Genomic DNA, 298 nt, shown 5'->3' with positions numbered 1-298 from the left:
TGATGCAGACAGCAGCAGCAGTATGAGCAGTTCTGTGTGGGTGCGTGTACCACTACTGATTGTGGTTACATTGGCCTGTATTCTTGTGTGCTGATTGTGATTGTGGTGTGGTGGTGTGACTCAGGTCATCCTTTGTTTTCACTTCTTTTTTTTTGCATGCATCCACACTACAGTCTAACTAATCTTCTACCTGTTGGGAAATTTCTTCTTTTTTTGTTTCTTAATGTTAATGTGTTTTGTGTGTTTTTGCTCTCTGTGTGTTTATCCTATAATTATTATTATTGCTACTCCATTGTGT

Source organism: Trypanosoma theileri (assembly GCF_002087225.1).
Source record: "Trypanosoma theileri isolate Edinburgh chromosome Unknown TM35_Tth_86_V1, whole genome shotgun sequence".
NCBI classification, from domain to species: domain Eukaryota; phylum Euglenozoa; class Kinetoplastea; order Trypanosomatida; family Trypanosomatidae; genus Trypanosoma; species Trypanosoma theileri.
This window is presented reverse-complemented; position numbering follows the sequence as displayed.